General features: G+C 36.0%; 1 protein-coding gene across 1 annotated transcript in view; it reads right to left on the bottom strand.

Annotated features, from left to right (window-relative positions):
* Nucleotides 1-23,176, bottom strand: part of LOC137625345 (uncharacterized) — a 544,968-nt gene that overhangs the window by 18,109 nt on the left and 503,683 nt on the right. The gene's annotated exons all lie outside the window — the stretch shown is intronic.

The following is a 23,176-nucleotide window of genomic DNA, read 5'->3' as shown; positions in this document are numbered from 1 at the left end:
ATGGTGATTTCATTTTTTTGAGAAGAAAATTTGAGTTTATTTGTGCAGTTATTATTCTGTAGGTATATAATCTTGTTCATTTGTGAAATTATCTATGGATAGGCCTACCTTATATATACATATACATACATACATACATATATATATATATATATATATATATATATATATATATATGGGAAAGTACCAAGTGCTTTCACATATTCTCAGTACATTTTCATTGCGAATATACGAAAATAAATGGTACTTTCTCCTTTATATTTAATTTCTAATGGGTTTTATAATTACTTATATGTGTGTGTGTGTGTGTTTGCATATGTAATGTGTGTAACCTCAATTTCCATTACCTCCTATATCTCAAAATGCAAGATAGATGAAGGAATCTGATACACTGTCGATGAGTCGCTTGTGTAAAAGTACGGAGTGACCAATGCTGTGGAAGTTTATTGCACTGGAAACTCTCTTACGATTCAGCAGTTGAATAATGAAAGTGACATTGACCTTTTTTACAACACGAGATTAACTACAGTCAATTTCTTTTAGCGATGCAGATTTGCACCGACTCGCAGCGATGCCCTTTTAGCTCGGAAAAGTTTCCTGATCGCTGATTGGTTGGACGAGATAATTCTAACCAATCAGCGATCAGGAAACTTTTCCGAGCTAAAAGGGCACCGCTGCAGGTCGGTGCAAATCTGCCTCGATAAAAGAAATGGACTATAGGAAATTACATCAAATCACGATTTAAAAGTTAACTTAAAAAGCAAAAAGCCAATAAATATACAAGTTTAAGTTTAGTTTAAGAATAACACTGCTGAGATAATTGTGACGGGGTAGGAGAAGGTTGTGACTCAAAGACAGGTTGAAAGCAACTGAGTGAGTTTATTGTAGAACACTCTCCTTTATATACAAAATCTTAAAGCAACAAGAATTTTCATGTTAAAAAATTGACACTGTTACAGAGGAGAAAAGCAGACATGTTTATTCTGGTTCTTTTTAGTGCGAGGGAAGAGCGAAGATACAAGCATAATATATAAACAAATTAACTATGTACGATCGTGTGACACACGGTTGGTACATAATATACAATATACGTTTTTCTATAGAGATCCTTTTATTGTCTCGTGATAACTGCTCACTCCGCAAAATAAGTTTGCGGGTACTCTATCACATAACAGGCGCAAAGCTTCTAAGCTTATACTTAATGTAATTAAGTTTTTTTTTTATCTGTACCATAACAACATTATTTTCAAAATTCTTAATCTTTAATTTCATCCCATTCCACCTTTGAAATCAGTTGGGATAACACCTTGCTATCACCAGTTTTTGCAACCTATTGTGTATACAGCCAGATACCTTCTCTTATTTTGTTACATGAAGACCTCTCCCACTTCATTCTCGAATGTCCAGACCTCAGCGACGAAAGAAGAAAAATAGTGGAATTGCAACAGCCGTATGAGGAAGAAAAGAAGAAGATAATAGGAAACGTGCTGTTCAAGAAAGAAGGAATAGAGAAAAGAAAAAATATATCTATCAAATGTGGAAGAAAAGAGAGAAGAAAATAAAAGAATTAGAATAAAGAAGAAAACCAAGGAGGTGCCGATGGAAAGGCGAATCCCTCCACCCAACAACGTAAACGTAAAAATACCTACGCTTATGTCTTTTTTCATTACCTGTCCTAATTTTGGGCACGGAAATAAATGCTTTGTATTATCTTCTTCTTTGTGTAGGTTATACATCTCATTTGTGTATTTTTCCCATGAAATTTGCCTCATCTGGCCTTAAATGAGGTCTTAGGGATTAAGGATTTAACTATATTATCTTGAAAAATCTTGATTTTCTGTGTAAATATCGTTTGATATAACTTAGATTGTTGTGATATTGTAGCTACGAGCTTCTGTGTGTAATTATTAAGTTTTACTTATCAATCCCAAGAAAGCAAGATAATACAGCTAAATTAAAACAAAATTAAAAATTTTACTCTTCCGTTAATGAATTGGAGCCCTCGTGACCAAAATGAATTTGAAAGAGGAGGCATTGTTTACAGTGTTGCCAGATGTGGAAATTTATCCCTAGATTTAGGGATTTTGGGTGTCTGATGGGGGATATTCTGTACACATTTCTATGAAGAATAAACAAATATGATCAAACCTTTATATTGTTGCAATTAGTTAACTTGCACTTATATGAAAAATCGAGTAATTTCTATGTTGGTAATGCCCTACGTGATCAGTAGAAAATATATTTGGGGAAATGGGAATTTTTTGTTGTTTTGGGGGATTTTTTATCATGACCTGGGGATTTTTAGACTAACCTATCTGGCAACACTGATTGTTTACGTTCAATGTCTGTGTTTAGTGATTGTTCGTATGTTTGTGTACGTTGTGTATACAGTAACGCTAAGTTACGTACTGTATTATCAAATTTAATCCTTTCCCACTATGGAAGGAAATTATATATTGTTAAAAAGCTGTTGCTGAAGTGTTTTTAATGTACAAGATGAGGTGTAGGATATGCTACACCTTGCTATGGATATAGCCTAGGCTAGTCCACCAGTCTACAACACAGGTTAGTTCAGAATAGTAACATAGCTTAATTTAACTAATTTTGTCGTTTTGTTAAAATGAGAGATTTTCAATGCATTGCATTATTCGTAAAGGGTAGTTTGTAGCGCTACGGCCAAGCGTCCTAATTTGCTTATTATCGCTCCGACTGTTATCTTGTATAGAATAAAAACGTTTGGAAATGGTCTACGGATCTTAAATATGTTGTGTAAGGGGGGTCCGGGGGGGCCGCAGCCCCCCTGGGTAAGGACACGGCTTCTAGCATAGGTTAGGTGGGTTTTTTAAGTTAGCTTCTCCTGTCGTACTCGTAGTTAAGGAAACTGTTGTGTAAGGGGGGGTGGGGTCCGGAAGGGCGAAGCCCCCCTGGGTAAGGATACGGCTTTTAGCTTAGGTTAGTTGGGTTTTTTAAGTTAGCTTCTCCCGCCAAAATCGTTTTTAGAACGACGGCCACAGTTCAGAATATACCCGTTTTCTACGGGATTTGGCCGTCACCCTGCAAAGGCTCCTACGTAAAAATAGCTTAAGGCCGTATTCTTATTCAATTTACCGCGTTATTTGCGAAATTTAAAATCCTTTTGTGAGTTAAGCCTATTTAAGTTAGGGAGTTTTAAGATTTAAAGGCCGCACGTGAATGGCAGAGGCAAGGGACAGTGACATTGCCCTATCAAGCAGGACAATGCCCTAGAGACTGAACATATATACATATGATCATTGCCCAAGCCCCCTCTCTGCCCAAGCTACGACCAAGGAGGGCCAGGCAATGGCTGCTGATGACTCAGCAGGTATACCTATTGGCTCCTTATAAACCCCCATCCTTTGATGTTGCAGCGACCAAAGGAACTAACGAGTTTGAGCGGGACTTGAACCCCAGTCTGGCGTTTGCCAGTCAGAGACGTTACCACATCTAACATCATAACAACAAATGTGGTTATGGTAATTTAACTTTCTAACAGAGAAATAAATTGCGATTTTTATTTTGTCATTGAATTATTTAAAAAAAAAAAACTGATAAAATGTATTGAAAGTTAGCGAATACGGAAGCGTTTGTCGATGTGTGATTTTAATCACAGGGATTTTTTCTGAGTTCCAAAGAGGTCTGAAAGGTGTTCACACAATGGGTACCCCCGATCAAATCGGTCAAATTATAGTTATGGACAAGACGATATTTTAAACAGAAAAATAGTTTTTCCTGTCTTAAATAATGTGCTTTCATTGAATGTGTTCTTTATTTCAACGGCATATAAACCGAAAACCTGTTAGACTGTCTAAAACCGGGGATATTTTTTAGAAATGAAATAGTTGCTCAGCCGTGTGCTCGCTTCGCATGTGGAAAAAAAAAAAATCAACCTCCTGCCCAATGTACAGTACAGTACTGGCAAGTGGTACGTGCTGAGCTGTGGACGTTAACCCCAATGAATATTATTTCCTAGATAATTAAGTTTTTATTTGCAGTGAAAAAAATGTCATTTTTGAAGAAAACTGACATTTTTCTACAGGGAACACCCGTCTTAGTAGATCAGTAGAACTTCAAAAGTTCAAACTCGCGGCAAATGTTTTCATGTTGAACAGGCTTACAAAAGTCCTTTTATAGTTTGTATATCAAATATCTGTTTTAATGTTGTTAATATTTTTAAGATATTTTAATTTTTCATTACTTCTTATAATGTTTATTTCCTTATTTCCTTTGCTCACGGGTCTATAAGCCCTTGGGCTTATAGCATCTTGCTTTACCAACCATGGCTGTACATTAGCTAGTAATAATAATAATAATAATAATAATAATAATAATAATATTAATAATGATAACGATAGTAAATCCTAAATTACGGTATTTAGCAATATATTTTTTTTTTCATTTCTAGTTATTTGAACAGAGGTAATCCAGAAAACTAGTTTTTTCTTTTGTTTTAAGACTTCAATTAACTACAATTTCTTATATCATCATAATTTCAGATTAGTAGTTTTAATTACTAGGTGAGAACATCTTTAACGTATACATTTAATTTATGCTCAGTTGACTGTTTTTGTTGTTGTAGATTTTACGCTGAATTTAGGGAATCCGAGCCACAGGTTGTTAGTGTTTGGTGGCAAGCAGCATACAGCAATTATTTTTAGTTTTACAGTGTGTATCGGTACACTTTACGATAAATATCATGACTAGTTTATACTTCCCAATGTAGAGGAGGAATACACATAACAATTAACCCTTTTACCTCCAGGCTATTTGGAACTTTCTAACCCTTAACCCCTAGGCGTTTTTTTTTTTTTTCAATCACAATTTGCAATATATATTTTTTAAATTGCTCTAACAGCCTTGATTTTCGTCATAGAGAGGTCAGGTTGGTCTCATTCTTTTGGAACATGCCTGGTGTTTCTCATAAAGTTATCAAAAATATGCACAAAAAAATGTAAATAGCAGTTTTTTGCAAGGACGTACCAGTACGTCCATGGGGGTAAAGGGATGAGTATTTGAAACATACCAGTACGTCCATTGGGGGTAAAGGGATGAGTATTTGAAACATACCAGTACGTCCATTGGGGGTAAAGGGATGAGTATTTGAATCATACCAGTACGTCCATGGGGGTAAAGGGATGAGTATTTGAATTATACCAGTATGTCCATGGGGGTACTGTAAAGGGATGAGTATTTGAAACATACCAGTACGTCCATGGGGGTAAAGGGATGAGTATTTGAATCATACCAGTACGTCCATGGGGGTAAAGGGATGAGTATTTGAAACATACCAGTGCGTCCATGGGGGTAAAGGGATGAGTATTTGAATCATACCAGTACGTCCATGGGGGTAAAGGGATGAGTATTTGAAACATACCAGTACGTCCATGGGGGTAAAGGGATGAGTATTTGAATCATACCAGTACGTCCATGGGGGTAAAGGGATGAGTATTTGAAACATACCAGTACGTCCATGGGGGTAAAGGGATGAGTATTTGAATCATACAAGTACGTCCATGGGGGTAAAGGGATGAGTATTTGAAACATACCAGTACGTCCATGGGGGTACTGTAAAGGGATGAGTATTTGAAACATACCAGTACGTCCATGGGGGTAAAGGGATGAGTATTTGAAACATACCAGTACGTCCATTGGGGGTAAAAGGTTTAAGACAAATTACCATTTACAACTTCTTATTCTGGATCAGGTAAAGGTAACAGCTTTGCATAGCTTGAGGGTAAAGGTAACAGCTTTGCATAGCTTGAGGGTAAAGGTAACAGCTTTGTATAGCTTGAGGGTAAAGGTAACAGCTTTGCATAGCTTGAGGGTAAAGGTAACAGCTTCGCGTAGCTTGAATGCATAGGTGATGTATGGAAGGTTGACAATTTTTTTCTCGTTTTTAGAGTTGCAGCGTCTTATGTAAGGTAAGCGGAGAAAGGAAGGTTGCGAAGGGCAAAGCCCCTCCCCCTCATGTACTGCAAGTAAGTAAGAAGAAACCAGTTCCCTAGGTTAGGTTAGGTGAGATAGCTGCCCTTATTATACAAGTTCGGTGTTTTGTAACTTCTCTCCCACTTGAAGTTTTCTGACATCGGAGGTGAGGTTAGAGAAGAGAGGGAGGTCACAGCAGGGTCAAAGTACATAAGTAGTGAGGAGGACCTGTTTCCTAATATCCACCTAATTATATTAGTTCTTTAATGGGTCGTTTTTCTCTAAAAGTACTCATTTATGACGAACGAAGGTCAAAATTATTAAAAAAAAATACTGTGTAAGGTACTTAAGATTTAATTTTGTGTGAAAACCATCCGTTGCTGAAACTATAAATTTATTGGTAATTTATATTATTACACCGTTACTAGTAAACATCAGAGCCTCCACGTTCCTTCCTAAGGCAAGTTAGGACACAATGACCTTACTGATTAGCGAAGGGCATGCCATAGCTCGACCTAAGCTAACCTCGGCTGTTGCATCCCTATGTATGTATCGGGGAGAGGTGACAGGGTAAAGTAAAGCAGCATTGTCTACTTTGCAACGACCTTGATTAGAATGATATGATTCGGGAGGTCATTAATGAAACGATAGATGGTTGAAATTTAATAGTATAATCTCAATGTGAGTTTTTCATTTACGATAAATGTAATAAGGATTCAAGAACTTCCCAATAAGGATATTTAACGTGACATACTTTTGCAAATTATTAGTATGATGGGAAAATAGGAATCAAAATCATTAAAGTCCGTGTGTGCGTATATCTATTATTTATGGTCTCTGGGCTGGGCTAGGGCAGGGTAACATATCTGGAAGGGTTTTTTTTCTATTTTGTCTTGATTGATTTTATTAAATTAAAGAGGGCGGGAATAGGGAGGAGGAAAGCACAAGAAAATACATTGTCCAGATTGTACGGAACTCCGACACTACAAGAAAATGATTAGTCAGCATAACATTGTTCAGAATCATACGTAACTCCGACGCTGAATCATACGAAACTCTGACGCTGAATCATACGAAACTCCGACGCTGAATCATATGAAACTCCGACGCTGAATCATACGAAACTCCGACGCTATTGAAAAAAATTATATTTTCCCAGAAAATAGATAGTGTGTGAATTTACGAAATTTCACCGTTCACATTTTAGGAAACGTATACCGATGTAGATTCTAAAAAACCTAATCTCCACTAATTCATGGTTCCTTTTTAGGATTAATGCTTATTGAATACTTTAGTTTATCTTGGGGATCAGCTGAGCGTTAGTAGGGTGTAGCCTTCTCTTATAGATACCACATTAAGGTTTTCATGAGTAAAATTCTATATGCATGTGTCTTAGCATATATTACCTTCGCTATGCTATATTTTGATAGGCCTGTATTTATTTATTTATGTTTGTGATCTACATAACTCAAAAATGATTTGACTGAACCTTATAAATTTTTTTTTGTTCTAACACAGAGACTTACCTCGAAACACTTTCTTAGGAGTTACCTGGAACCTCCTCTCAAACGACCAGAGTTTTGTGTAGTTTACCCTACTCCCATTTTCTGTAATGGTAGGCCTAGCGGAAGGATACGTGCCCCGAGGGCAAACCCGAGGTAGGCCACATGTACGCTTGGGTTTTTTTTTTTTATTCAATTACCTATCTTGTGATATACAATATGATCAAGGTCAAGGTCACAAAAAGGTATACAATATGATCAAGGTCAAGGTCACAAAAAGGGCAAAATTGTCTTTTTGCTATGGCGTAGTTGAATCGCATGAAATTTGGTGGGATGATTGGTCATGATCCAAGGACAATTTGATTAGATTTTACAAGTGATTGGGGCAAAGGTCAAGGTTAAGGTCACAAATAGGTCAAAAACATCTTTTTGCTGTATCGTGGTCAATTTTTATCCGATTTGCATGAAACTAGCGTCAAATGTACATAATTTAATTTCATATCTTATGATGTGGCGTTGGCGGAGGTATGTGCTCTACCGAGTGCAGATTTTAGTTATTATGAATTCATGGTTTTAAATTGATAAAAGATATGTAGGCTATACTTGAGGTAGGCCTGTGGGTAGGATTCAACAAGAGCGGATGGAGATCTTGAAGCTTGTATGGTGTTGATCGTGGGGTAAGGGTATCGTTACTAGCCTGTGATGGGCAAAGTAGTATGCGTCACATTACGGGGTTTTAGACTATAGTCCATTTCTTTTAGCGAGTCATATTTGCACCGACTCGCAACGGTGCCCTTTTAGCTCGGAAAAGTTTCCTGGTCGCTGATTGGTTAGAATTATCTTGTCCAACCAATCAGCAATCAGGAAACTTTTCCGAGCTAAAAGGGCACCGCTGCGAGTCGGTGCAAATATGACTCGCTAAAAGAAATGGACTATAGTATTGCAGAAGGTACATAGCTCTACTATGAAGATCTTTTACAAAGTCATATTGAGTTTCTATCCATGACGGTGGTGAATATTAATAATTTTAGGATGACAAAACAACACGTGACTGGTACTTGACGGGACGTACTGCCGTACTCTCCTCAAAGAGACGTATCACATCACCTCGAACCTTCTACAAGGATACGAAAAATAGCTCTTACGTTGGAACGTACTACAGCGCCCTCTACTTTATTGATTTTCAATTTAACAATTATGCATACATAGGTACCGTATCATATTAATTATTATGGTAACCATAAGATCATACTCTTAACAAGTCACAGTGATGTTAAACCTTGCTTGTTTTTGTTATCTTTGTTGTCTTAGATTTTCTATTATTTTTCTTACTTGGGGGTTATTTCATATGAAATTGTAAATCAAACGGATTGAGCGTACCTTTTTTCTTACGTACATTGTTTGTCATAATCATCTCCTACGCCTATTGACACAAAGGGCCTCGGTTAGATTTCCCCAGTCGTCTCTATCTTGAGCTATTAAATCAATACTACTCCATTCATCATCTCCTACTTCATGCGTCATAGTCCTCAGCCACGTAGGCTTGGGTTTTCCAACTCTTCTAGTGCCTTGTGGAGCCCAGTTAAAAGTTTGGTTAACAAATCTCTCCTGGTTAGTGCGAAGAGCATGCCCAAACCATCTCCATCTACCCCTCACCATGATCTCATCCACATATGGCACTCGAGTAATCTCTCTTTATATTTTTATTTTCTAATCATGTCCTGCCATTTAAGTCCCAATATCCTTATGAGGGCTTTGTTCTCAAAGCTACAAAATTTATTGGAGATTGTTCCATTGTCATACCATGACTCATATCCATACAGTAACATTGATCTCACTAAACTGATATGTAGCCTGATTTTTATATGTAATTTCAGACGATTGGGTTTCGAAATTTTACTTAACCTAGTAAAAATAAAGAGGGAAGGTGAAATATACTTAACTAAGAATTATTATTATTATTATTATTATTATTATTAAAAATATTTTTATTATTATTATCATTATTATCATTATTATTAGCATTATTATTATTATTATTATTATTATTATTATTATTATTATTGTTATCATCATCATTATTATAAGTATTATTATTATTATTATTATTATTATTGTTATTATTATTAGAATTATTAAAAATATTTTTATTATTATTATCATTATTATTAACATTATTATTAACATTATTATTATTATTATTATCATTATTATTAACATTATTATTATTATTAGCATTATTATTAAAATTATTATCATCATTATAACAATAATAATAATGATCATCATCATCATAATTATTATTATTTATTTATTTATTTATTTATTTATTATATGATAAATTATATTTCACGATATCAGGTTAAAAAACCTGCGTGTTCGTTCCCGGTTATAGATATCAAATTTTAAAGGCCATGTTTCTGGATATTAGATTTCGGGCGAGTCCGGGCCACTTACAGTACATTCCTTATAGGGTTAATTTTTTTTTTATTTTGGTTCCCCGAATCTATGAATTAAATAATTGGTGGTTTAGGATATGTATATGTATGTATGTATATATATTTATATATATATATATATTATGTATATATATATATATGTATATATTATGTATATATATATATATATATATATATATGTATATATTATGTGTATATATATATAACTATATATAATTATTTATATAATTATATATATAATTATACATATATGTATATATATACATATATGTATAATTATATATATACATACATATATATATGTATATACATATATATATATATATATATATATATATATATATATATATATATATATATATATAGTTGATCATAGAAGAGAGAGAGAGAGAGAGAGAGAGAGAGAGAGAGAGAGAGAGAGAGAGAGAGAGAGAGAGAGAGAGAGAGAGAGAAGTCACGACTAAACATTATTATGCTTAGAGAGAGAGAGAGAGAGAGAGAGAGAGAGAGAGAGAGAGAGAGAGAGAGAGAGAGAGAGAGAGAGAGAGAGAGAGAATAATGAACAAAGTCCTCTTCGCTAAGGCTACCTGTTGTAAGAAAAACTTGCAAATAAATATGCAATAGATGATTGAATTGCGTGCACGCGCGTGGGGTGAATTCCACATCTATGGGGGGGGGGGGGGCCTCCTAATTCAGACACAGAATCTCATTATTTGTCGCTAGAGGGAAGCACCTGTTGGGGGCTGAAGGCGAGGTCTTGTCTGCTATCATATTTGGAAACCGCTGATAGTTTTTTTGTTTATGTTCATTTTATTTTATTTGATTTTTTTGTGTTTCTTTTTTTTTCTTATTCCTGTTCGTTATTATGTTCTAATGATCTCAGGTAGTTGAACTTGTTGGGGGAGAGAGAGAGAGAGAGAGAGAGAGAGAGAGAGAGAGAGAGAGAGAGAGAGAGAGAGAGAGAGAGAGAGAGCTTATCCTCTGACCCCAGATATAATTTAATAATCACGAATACCATATGTGAGATTGAAGAGTGATATCTAAGGGGTTCTTAAGTATTTTAATAACTGATTGGAGGTGACCTCAGGTATAGGGGAGGTCAACTGAGTGGGTCAGATACGGGGTCAAAAGGTCATGGCAGGTATAAAGTTTGGTGGGGGAGAGAGGCTGGAGTTTTCCTTTTGTTTGTTTTGTCAGTTATATTGTCTTTCTTTGGTTTCAGTCTGTCTGTTTTCAGTCATTTGTTGATGTCAGTCATTCTGTCTGTTGTCAGTCAGACAGTCTTGATTTTCAGTCATTTTGGCTTTCTTTGCTGTCAGTCATTTTGTCTGTGGAGTTAGTCTGTCTGTCTGTCTGTGTTGTCAGTCATATTGTCTTTCTTTGCTCTCAGTCATTTTGTCTGTGGAGTTAGACTGTCTGTCTGTGTTGTCAGTCATATTGTCTTTCTTTGATGTCAGTCATTCTGTGTGTGGTGTTAGTCACTATGTCTGTGTTGTCAGTCATTTTTTCTTTCTTTGCTGTCATTCATTGTGTCTGTGGAGTTAGTCTGTCTGTGTGTGCTGTCAGTCATATTGTCTTTCTATGCTGTCAGTCATTTTGTTTGTGGAGTTAGTCTGTCTGTCTGTGTTGTCAGTCATTTTTGCCTGTCTTTGACGTCAGTCATTCTGTCTGTGGAGTTAGTCTGTCTGTCTGTGTTGTCAGTCCTTTTTGCCTTTCTTTGATGTCAGTCATTGTGTGTGTGGTGTTAGTCAGTCTGTCTGTGTTGTCAGTAATTTTGCCTTTCTTTGATGTCGGTCATTCTGTCTGTGGTGTTTATTCAGGTCTGCGTTGTCAGTCATTTTTTCTTTGATGTCAGTCATTCTGTTTGTTGTTAGTCAGACAGTTTTGATTTTCAGTAATTTTGGCTCTCTTTGCTGTCAGTCATTTTGTCTCTGGTGTTAGTCAGTCTGTCAGTGTTATCAGTCATTTTGTCTTTCTTTGATGTCAGTCATTCTGTGTGTGGTTTTAGTCACTATGTCTGTGTTGTCAGTCATTTTGCCTTTCTTTGATGTCAGTCATTCTGTATGTGTTGTCAGACATTTTTTTTTCAGTCTTTTTGTCTTTCTTTGCTGTCAGTTATTCTGTCTGTGATGTTAGTTAGTCTGTCTGTCTGTGTTTTCAGTCATTTTGTCTTTCTTTGATGTCAGTCATTGTGTCTGTGTCTTACATTTTGTCTTTTTTTCAGTCTTTGTCTTTCTTTGATGTCAGTCATTTTGTCTGTGTCGTACATTTTGTCTTTTTTTCAGTCTCTTTGTCTTTCTTTGATGTGAACCAATGTCTGTGACAATATGTCTTTCTTGTCAGTCATTTTATCTTTCTTTGATGTCAGTCATATTTCTTTGATGTCAAGTATAAAAAAAGCAGGTTGTCTTAAGATGATCTGATGCTTATTTTTATCTTATAGTCTGGCATACAAGAAAAAAATGTTATCTTCTTAAAGTCTTGAAAAAGGAGTCTCTATTACTTCTCGTCTCAGAAATAAATCTGAAATGAAACTTATATATAAAGAGCCAAAAACTGTAAAATGAAAACAAGTCAGTTTTCTTGATGACGAAATTTATTCGAGTAGAAATATATCTTAGATAAGTCTCACCCAGATCGAGAGATTAATGATTCCTTTTTAGTAAATAATAGATTATAAACCTTAACGAAATTGTTTCTTGACATTTCATGGTGTCCTTTGAAGTCTGTTATTCATATTTTTAGAAGCAAAATACAATAGATGATATAAATACAGTAAGATCATTCCTATGTGATTTTTTTATTCAAAGCACTTCATTGTTTTACGAGATAATTCTGATATATTAACCCCCCAATTTACAAGATAATTCTGATATATTAACCCCCCAATTTACAAGATAATTCTGATATATTAACCCCCCAATTTACAAGATAATTCTGATATATTAACCCCCCAATTTACAAGATAATTCAGATATATTAACCCCCCAATTTACAAGATAATTCTGATATATCAACCCCCCAATTTACAAGATAATTCTGATATATTAACCCCCCAATTTACAAGATAATTCTGATATATTAACCCCCCCCAATTTACAAGATAATTCTGATATATTACCCCCCAATTTACAAGATAATTCTGATATATTAACCCCCAATTTACAAGATAATTCTGATATATTAACCCCCAATTTACAAGATAATTCTGATACATTAACCCCCCAATTTACAAGATAATTCTGATACATTAACCCACCAATTTACTAGGTAATTCTTACACATTAACCCACCAATTTACTAGGTAATTCTGATATATTAACCCCCAATTTACAAGATAATTCTGATACATTAACCCCCCAATTTACAAGATAATTCTGATATATTAACCCCCCAATTTACAAGATAATTCTGATATATTAACCCCCCAATTTACAAGATAATTCTGATATATTAACCCCCCAATTTACAAGATAATTCTGATATATTTACAAGATAATTCTGATATATTAACTCCCAATTTACAAGATAATTCTGATATATTAACCCCCCAATTTACAAGATAATTCTGATATATTAACCCCCCAATTTACAAGATAATTCTGATATATTAACCCCCCAATTTACAAGATAATTCTGATATATTAACCCCCCAATTTACAAGATAATTCTGATACATTAACCCCCCAATTTACAAGATAATTCTGATATATTAACCCCCCAATTTACAAGATAATTCTGATATATTAACCCCCCAATTTACAAGATAATTCTGATATATTAACCCCCAATTTACAAGATAATTCTGATATATTAACCCCCCAATTTACAAGATAATTCTGATATATTAACCCCCCAATTTACAAGATAATTCTGATATATTAACCCCCCAATGTACAAGATAATTCTGATATATTAACCCCCCAATGTACAAGATAATTCTGATATATTAACCCCCAATGTACAAGATAATTCTGATATATTAACCCCCCAATTTACAAGATAATTCTGATATATTAACCTCCCAATTTACAAGATAATTCTGATATATTAACCCCCCAATTTACAAGATAATTCTGATATATTAACCCCCCCAATTTACAAAATAATTCTGATATATTAACCCCCAATTTACAAGATAATTCTGATATATTAACCCCCCAATTTACAAGATAATTCTGATATATTAATCCCCCAATTTACAAGATAATTCTGATATATTAACCCCCCAATTTACAAGATAATTCTGATATATTAACCCCCCAATTTACAAGATAATTCAGATATATTAACCCCCCAATTTACAAGATAATTCTGATATATTAACCCCCCAATTTACAAGATAATTCTGATATATTAACCCCCAATTTACAAGATAATTCTGATATATTAACCCCCAATTTACAAGATAATTCTGATATATTAACCCCCCAATTTACAAGATAATTCTGATATATTAACCCCCCAATTTACAAGATAATTCTGATATATTAACCCCCCAATTTACAAGATAATTCTGATATATCAACCCCCCAATTTACAAGATAATTCTGATATATTAACCCCCCAATTTACAAGATAATTCAGATATACAGTGATACCTCGGTAGTCGAACGACTCTATACTCGAACAATTCGGAGTTCGACCAAAATTTTCGAGAAATTTTTGCTGCGGTGCTCGACCAAAAATTCGGTACTCGACCAGCCGAACACGTGACGACCGCATGGGCTTTGTGATGATCGCGCCATCTCGGCCACTCTCGCTTGTTCGGGAAGCATCAGTTCTCTCGAGAGCGTCACTCAGACAACGCGCGATCAGCATTCGTTGTGATTTAGTGATTTTCAGTGCTTTTAATTGCTTTTTTAGCTTTCATAATGAGTCCCAAGAAAGTAATGAGTGTTAAGGGGAAGGAGAAGAGGAAAACAGTGCGAACAACGATCGAGTTGAAGAAGGAAATTATAGCGAAATATGAGAATGGTGTACGAGTGTCCGATTTAGCGGTAGAATACGGAATGGCGAAGTCGACCATTTCTACGTTTTTAAAGCATAAAGAAATGATTAAGAAGGCGAATGTTGCAACGGGAGTTACGGCGGTAACTAAGCAAAGGCCACAAGTGATTGAGGAGATGGAAAAGTTGCTTTTAATATTTATTAAAGAAAAACAGTTGGCCGGGGAAAGTGTTAGTGAAGCGTTCATTTGTGAAAAAGCGTTGCATATCTATGAAGAATTAGTGAAGAAAAGTCCGAGTACCAGTGAAAGTGATTCATTTACATTTAAAGCGAGCAGGGGTTGGTTTGAAAAGTTTCGTAATAGAACAGGTATTCATCGTGTTACTAGGCATGGGGAGGCAGCTAGTTCGGATCAAATTGCAGCCGATAAATACGTGGGGGAATTCGATCGGTACATAAATGAACAAAATTTGATCGCACAACAAGTCTTTAATTGTGATGAGACTGGGTTATTTTGGAAGAAAATGCCAGCCAATACGTACATTACCAAGGACGAGACGAAGATGCCAGGTCACAAGCCAATGAAAGATAGGCTAACATTGTTGCTGTGTGCAAATGCAAGTGGCGATTGCAAGATCAAACCCTTGTTAGTGTACCACTCGGACAACCCCCGGGTGTTCAAACGAAATAATATTTGTAAAAGTGCACTACCAGTTATGTGGCGCTCGAACACTAAATCTTGGGTCACAAGACAATTCTTTACTGAGTGGATAAACGAAGTGTTTGCCCCCCAGGTTAAGGCTTACCTCATTGAAAAGAGCTTGCCAATGAAATGTCTTCTGGTTATGGACAATGCTCCTGCACATCCTCCAGGTCTCGAGGATGACTTGAAAGAAGAATACAGCTTTATCAAAATCAAATTCTTGCCCCCCAATACTACTCCCATACTCCAGCCCATGGACCAACAGGTCATTTCAAACTTCAAAAAACTCTATACCAAGGCCCTTTTCAGAAAGTGTTTTGAAGTGACCAGTGACACGAAGTTGACCCTAAAGGAATTCTGGAAGGAACACTTCAGCATCCTCAACTCTGTTAACATGATTGACCAAGCTTGGCGAGGTGTGACCTATAGGACATTGAACTCTGCCTGGCGTAAGCTGTGGCCATCATGTGTCACAGAGAGGGAGTTTGAAGGTTTCCAACCAGAGGCGGGTCCAAGCACTGCTACCCCTGTAATTTCTGATGACACTGATGTCGTTGAGGAAATTGTTGTCATGGGCAGGAGTTTGGGGCTTGAGGTCGACAAGGATGATATTGATGAGCTTGTAGAAAGCCATTCTACCGAGTTGACTGTGGAGGAATTGTTGCACCTGCAACAACAACAGCAGCAGGATCTGATTGTGGAGCAGGAATCTTCAGAAGAGGATGAGGTAAGGGAGGATGTTCCAAGTTCTCTCATCAATGAAATTTGTTCCAAGTGGGCAGATGTGCAGGCTTTTGCTGAAAAATACCACCCAGAAATTGCAGTAGCAAACCGGGCAGTGCATATGTTTAATGATAGTGTCATGTATCATTTTCGAAGAATACTGCAGAGGAGGAAGAAACAATTAACAATAGACCAGTTTTTCACAAAAGAAAAGAAAGCTGCTACATCAAAGCCTGTTTCTCCTCCAAAGAAGAGACAAAGAAGAGAAGAAACCCCTGAAATAGATCTGCCCACCCTTTCATTGGAGAGAGAAACAACTCCTGAAGGAGAACTACCCCGCCACATCATGGAAGGGGACTCTCCTTCCAAGCAGTAACCTCCCCCTTCCATCCTCTCCACATCCATCCCTGTATGCCATCGAACCGCTGCTCAAAGGTATGTTCACTACAGTACAGAAAATGGTTTAAAATTGTTTTATTTTAGTACAGTAAATGGTTTAAAATTGTTTTATAGGATTTTCTGACCAATTTCATACACATTTAGATAATTATTGTTGTTTAGGTACACGTTTTATTAATATTTTGGGCCTGTTCGAGTGCTTGGGAACGGAATAGAATATATACCATTATTTCTTATGGGGAAAAAAAAATTCGGTACTCGAACAAATCGGAGGTCGAACACGGATCTCGAACGGATTATGGTCGAGTACCGAGGTATCACTGTATTAACCCCCCAATTTACAAGATAATTCTGATATATTAACCCCCCAATTTACAAGATAATTCTGATATATTAACCCCCAATTTACAAGATAATTCTGATATATTAACCCCCAATTTACAAGATAATTCTGATATATTAACCCCCCAATTTACAAGATAATTCTGATATATTAACCCCCCAATTTACAAGATAATTCTGATATATTAACCCCCCAATTTACAAGATAATTCTGATATATTAACCCCCCCCCAAAAAAATAGATCACTAGTTTCCAAAGAGACTCTATCTGTCATGGGGACGGGCTAGTGAAACTTGCAGCATCACTCCTTGCGCTAATGGAGATGTATTGATAAGGAGAGACTCTGAGCCTGTGTAATGACCAGGTGGCCCCAGGCAGTGGCTCTGAGGCCACATAAACCCCAGGAGGACAGAGACGTTGCTCTAAGCTTTGGCAGTGACCCTGAGCCTGCCTAAAGTACAGGGGGACGCAGACAGTGACTCTGAGCCTCCATAAATCCCAGGGGAGCCCAGGCAGTGGCCCTGAGCCTCCACAAGGACCAGGAGCCCCAGGCAATGGCCCCGAGCTTGCCTAAAGCCCCGGGGGTCCTAGGCAGTGGCCCCAAGCACACATAAAGACCAGGAGGACACAGAGAAGGACCCTAAGCCTGCCTAAAGCCCAGGGAATCCCAGGCAGTGGCTTTGAGCCCACATAAAGCCCAGGAAGACATAGGCAATGGCCTGAGCCTGCCTAAAGCCCAGGGGGTCCAGGCATGACTTTGAGCCTCGAGGCCACGTAAGGCCTAGGGGACCCCAGGCAATGACCTACTGTTTTTTACTTGATTGTGGTATTATTGAATTTAACATAACTGTATATAATTCTTTAATTATCCATAGATGAGGTCTTCCATGGTCCGCAGCTGCTATTGAGTTTAGTTTGATAATTATTTTGAACCATTTCCATTTTTCCTTTTCATTGCCATTCAACGTTCTCCACCTTCTAGCTGCGACCCACTGCAGTTTATTAACGTCTAAGTACCTAATGCTTCAAGGGGAAATTAATATATATATATATGTATATATATATATATATATATATATATATATATATCTTTCCGGTCACTGTGAGAGGCATTGCCAGACGAATATCTACTCGGTCTATCTGTCTTTCAAGAAGGGGTAGAGGGAATAATCATACCCTGGTGAGAGGGTATATATATATATATAATATATATATATATATAATATGTATATGATATATATATGATATATTTAATATATATATATAATATATATATATATATATATATATATATATATATATATATATATATATATATATACATAGAGAGAGAGAGAGAGAGAGAGAGAGAGAGAGAGAGAGAGAGAGAGAGAGAGAGAGAGAGAGAGAGAGACGAAATAGCGGAATTCCTGATTAATTCCTTTTCTATTAACTCGTGTCTGATGATGAGAAGAGAAAGAGAGTGATCACGAGATTAATCTCTCTCTCTCTCTCTCTCTCTCTCTCTCTCTCTCTCTCTCTCTCTCTCTCTCTCTTTGTGTGTCTCCGCTTATCCCTTTGTGAAATTGGGTTCTCGATGCTGGAATCCCGACACTTGATTAGGTCTTATCGAGAGAGAGAGAGAGAGAGAGAGAGAGAGAGAGAGAGAGATTTGATGTTGATGGTTGGGTAATGTAGATGTATTATTATTATTATTATTATTATTATTGTTGTTATTATTATTATTATTACTTGCTAAGCTACAACCCTAGTTGGAAAAGCAGGATGCTATAAGCCCAGGGGCTCCAACGGGGAAAATAGTTCAGTGAGGAAAGGGAAAAAGGAAAAATAAAATATTTTAAGAAGAGCAAGTGATAGTTCTGATATATATATATATATATATATACATATATATATATATACATATATATATATATATATATATATATATATATATATATATATATAGGTTACTAGATAGATAGATAGATAGATAAATTGCATTGCCTTCAAGATAGATTATGATCATGTTAAACCCCAATGACAGAATCCAATTCGTCTTTTGAACCTTTTTAATTTTTTTTTGAACATTCCTGAACACGCCAAGTATCATTTTGTTCAGGTTTTCATCACGGCAAAACATGAAACAATTTGCTGAACGATCGAGGAATTTCATATAGAAAAACAACGTCATTTTATGACGAAATTATTTAAAAATTGAGCTTTATAACAAGATAACAGAAAGGTTATTATTCCATAATCTCATCCTTGTCCAGCATGCAAAGGATAATATGCCTTGTGATGATGAGTATGTAGATTCAATTTTGCATCGTGTATCAGTAGTTAGTTATAGTTTGATCGTTGAAGGATATTAGACCTTATTGTGTAGGGGCTTAAGGGTCATTTTCCCTTCTAAGGTCGAAGATTGATCTACTGATGTAGGTACATGGCCTCAAGGTGTTCATGAACAAGGGTTACCCAGGCCAGGTATAGACAAAAACGACCTCCTTGTGTTGTAATATTACCTCAGCCTTCGAAGTTTGAAGGAGGTTATGTTTTACCCCCATGCAGCGATTAACTGTTATATAAATAGCTGGAAATTATTAGATTTTGGTAAGTCAGTGTCAAAGGTCAAGGTCAAAGGTCAAGCAAAATATCCAATTCACGTGATCAGCCATAAGTGTGGACATCGTTGTCACAGAGACTTTAAAACTTGGTTCATATTTGAGTGTATGAATATCCACGCCAATTAATACATGTCTGGTCAAAGGTCAAGGTCAAAGGTCAAGCAAAATATCCAATTCACGTGATCAGCCATAAGTTTGGACATTGTTGTCACAGAGACTTCAAATTTGGTTCAGATTTGAGTCTATGAAAATCCCACGCCAATTAATACATGTCAAGGTCGGAGGTCAAGGTCAAGGACGAGGAAAAGGTCGGGAAATAAGCTGCCTCGTATTTAATCTTTTTTTAGTTTCAATGATAGATTATCTTTGTTATTTTGCATTTATCTGCTTATTTACGTTTATTTTATTTTGTTACTTGATAAGTAATTTTGTAAAATAATTGGTACAGATTTATGAACAGTGTATAGACCCAATATAGAAACGTAGTCTGTCTGTATGTGATGGTATTTTTTACTTACTAAAAATTCATTCTTTGTATTGTTATTTTTACTTTCAATGATTCTTTATAATTAATATTATCAAAAAGAAGTGTACGAATATATTAAGTTTATAGACTCGTCAAGGTAAAAACTATTCTCCTTCACCAATCTCTCGTATTATTTATTATTATTATTATTATTATTATTATTATTATTATTATTATTAGCCAAGCTACAACCCTAGTTGGAAAAGCAAGATGCTATAAGCCCAAGGGCTCCAACAGGGAAAAATAGCCCAGTGAGGAAAGGAAATAAGGAAATAAATAAATGATGAGAATAAATTAACAATATATCATTCTAAAAACAGTAACAACGTCAAAAACAGATATGTCCTATATAAACTATTAACAACGTCAAAAATAAATATGTCATATATAAACTATAAAAAGACTCAAGATTATATTAAATTCTATGTGCCTTTGAGATAACAAAGTAAGTAAGTAATTAACAGTACCTCATATGCTGTAAATGCAATTGAAGGTTTAAAGGCCGCTCATGAATGGCAGAGGCAAGGGGACAGTGACATTGCCCTATCGAGCAGTACAATGCCCTAGAGACTGACCATATATACATATCAGGGTTCAAACCCCCCCTCTCCACTCAAGCTAGGACCAAGTAGGGCCAGGCAATGGCTGCTGATGACTCAGCAGATACACCTGTTATTTCCCGTAAAAAAATCATCATTGCAACAACAACAATAACAATAACAAATGCAACAGTTTCTAGTCCACTGCAGGACAAAGACCTCAGACATGTCCTTATTCACCACGCTATCTACTGCAGTTTGGTGATTGTGGGAGACTTGTCTAATCGCTCAAAGCAAACCAACCTAGTATGGGTGATCCTGACTAGTACAGCCTTGCTAATCATGGCGATACGCAGTGTTTAAGTCTGGATTTAATGTTTTTTTTATGTCTGTAATCAAAATATCTCAAAAGATGAATGCACTTAAAAAGCCCTCAATGTTTAAATGGTAGAGACAAATTAGAGTGACAATGCCCTAGAGACTGATCGTATATACATATGATCATAGCCCAAGCCCCCTCTCCTTTAAGTTAGGACCAGGGAGGGCCAGGCAATAGCTGCTGATAACTTAGCAGATAGATCTATAGGCTCCCCAAATGAGAGGTTGCAGACACTACAAGAAACTATCAAGTTTGAGGTCAAAGGTCAGTATCAAATGCGTTACTTGAAATAAGTTTGAGGTCAAAGGTCAATATCAAATGCGTTACTTGAAATAAGTTTGAGGTCAAAGGTCAATATCAAATGCGTTACTTGAAATAAGTTTGAGGTCAAAGGTCAATATCAAATGCGTTACTTGAAATAAGTTTGAGGTCAAAGGTCAATAACAAATGCCTTACTTGAAAGAGGGTTGATCAAGGTAAAAGGTCACTATCGAATGCCTTACTTAAAATAGGTTTGATTAAGGTCAAAGGTCAATATCAAATGCCTTACTTGAAAGAGCTTTGTTTAAGGTCAAAGGTCAATATCAAATGCCTTACTTGAAAAAGCTTTGTTTAAGGCCAAAGGTCAATATCAAATGCCTTACTTGAAAGAGCTTTGTTTAAGGTCAAAGGTCATTATCAAATGCATTACTTGAAAGAGCTTTGTTTAAGGTCAAAGGTCAATATCGAATACCTTACTTGAAAGAGCTTTGTTTAAGGTCAAAGGTCAATGTCAAACGCCTTACTTGAAAGAGCTTTGTTTAAGGTCAAAGGTCAATGTCAAACGCCTTACTTGAAAGAGCTTTGTTTAAGGTCAAAGGTCAATATCAAATGCCTTACTGTTAAGAGGTTTGTTCAAGGTCAATATCAAACGCCTTACTTGAAAGAGATTTGTATAAGGTCAAAGGTCAACACCAAAGATCCCTACTGTTTAATTAAGAGTGGTTAATGGTACTTAGACCTTAATTGGGAGCCCTTCATAACCAGGCACCTACTATAACCAGGAAGCTTATGTAACCAGAAGCGCTCTGTAACCAGGCGCCTTCCGTAATCAAGAATATTCAGAAGATTCTGTAAATAGGCACTTTTTCTAACTAGAATTATTCTGTAACCAGGTAGTTTCCATAATTAGGAGCCTTCTCTAACATAGAACCTCAAGTAACCAGGAATCTTCTATAACATTGAACCTCAAGTAACCAGGAATCTTCTATAACATAGAACCTCAAGTAACCAGGAATCTTCTATAGAATTGAACCTCAAGTACCCAGGAGTCTTCTATAACATTGAACCTCAATTAACCAGGAATCTTTTATAACATTGAACCTCAAGTAACCAGGAATCTTCTATAACATAGAACCCCAAGTAACCAGGAATCTTCTATAACATAGTACCTCAAGTAACCAGGAATCTTCTATAACATTGAACCTCAAGTAACCAGGAATCTTCTATAACATTGAACCTCAAGTGACCAGGAATCTTCTATAACATAGAACCTCAAGTAACCAGGAATCTTCTATAACATAGAACCTCAAGTAACCAGGAATCTTCTATAACATAGTACCTCAAGTAACCAGGAATCTTCTATAACATAGAACCTCAAGTAACCAGGAATCTTCTATAACATTGAACCTCAAGTAACCAGGAATCTTCTATACATAGAACCTCAAGTAACCAGGAATCTTCTATAACATAGAACCCCAAGTAACCAGGAATCTTCTATAACATAGTACCTCAAGTAACCAGGAATCTTCTATAACATTGAACCTCAAGTAACCAGGAATCTTCTATAACATTGAACCTCAAGTAACCAGGAATCTTCTATAACATAGAACCCCAAGTAACCAGGAATCTTCTATAACATAGTACCTCAAGTAACCAGGAATCTTCTATAACATTGAACCTCAAGTAACCAGGAATCTTCTATAACATTGAACCTCAAGTAACCAGGAATCTTCTATAACATTGAACCTCAAGTGACCAGGAATCTTCTATAACATTGAACCTCAAGTAACCAGGAATCTTCTATAACATAGAACCTCAAGTAACCAGGAATCTTCTATAACAT

The sequence above is a fragment of the Palaemon carinicauda genome, chromosome 32 (genome assembly GCF_036898095.1).
Source record: "Palaemon carinicauda isolate YSFRI2023 chromosome 32, ASM3689809v2, whole genome shotgun sequence".
NCBI lineage: Eukaryota > Metazoa > Arthropoda > Malacostraca > Decapoda > Palaemonidae > Palaemon > Palaemon carinicauda.
Note: the sequence above shows the minus strand (reverse complement) of the source record. Positions and strands in the feature narration are given on the sequence as shown.